Here is a 652-nt window from a genome sequence, read left to right on the forward strand (position 1 = left end):
GATAGCACACACTTGTGCTTGGGAAGAGCTAACGACATGTCCTCCTATCATTAGTTGGTCAATCTTATGGGACAATGCATCTACCTTGCTAGACAGGTCCATAGAATGACTTATTTCACAAATGGCCCCTTTTCTTTGAAAATTCGGGGGTGCTTGACGAGAACATGAAGCATGGTGGAGGGAGTTTTCACTAAGATTTTCGAATAGTTGCCATGCTTCATGCTCATTTCGAAGCATGAAAGTCCCCCCGCATGCAGCATCGATCATCTGACGATTTCGTTCAGTCAAACCGTCATAAAAACATTGCACTAGCTGCCACTTAGGTATTTGATGATGAGGGCATTTACGGATTAGGTCCCGAAATCTCTCCCAAGTTTCATGAAATTCTTCTCCCTCGGTTTGGGAGAAGCTTGTAATGGCACGTCTAAACTGGTTCGTTCTTCCTATAGAAAAGTATTTTTTAAGGAATTCTTGTTGCATTTGATCCCAAGAACGAATTGAGTTAGCTTCTAAAGAATTCAGCCATTGTTTGGCTCTATCTTTAAGGGAGAAGGGGAATAACCTAAGTTTCAGGGCATCATCAGTGAAGTTCTGAATCTTGACAGTGGTGCAAATCTCAAGAAATTCATCTAAATGTTTGTATTGGTCTTCG

At 41.6% G+C, this 652-nt stretch overlaps 1 non-coding gene across 1 annotated transcript; it reads left to right on the forward strand.

Moving 5' to 3' along the window:
• Nucleotides 1-325: 325 nt before the first annotated feature.
• Nucleotides 326-431, forward strand: LOC120105272 (small nucleolar RNA R71). The gene has a single exon (XR_005507670.1). It is a non-coding gene; the product is annotated as a small nucleolar RNA R71 (small nucleolar RNA).
• Nucleotides 432-652: the final 221 nt, after the last annotated feature.

The sequence above is a fragment of the Phoenix dactylifera genome, chromosome 13 (assembly GCF_051530095.1).
Source record: "Phoenix dactylifera cultivar Ajwa chromosome 13, Ajwa_hap1_PhDact_Kaust_v1.1, whole genome shotgun sequence".
Classification (NCBI taxonomy): domain Eukaryota; kingdom Viridiplantae; phylum Streptophyta; class Magnoliopsida; order Arecales; family Arecaceae; genus Phoenix; species Phoenix dactylifera.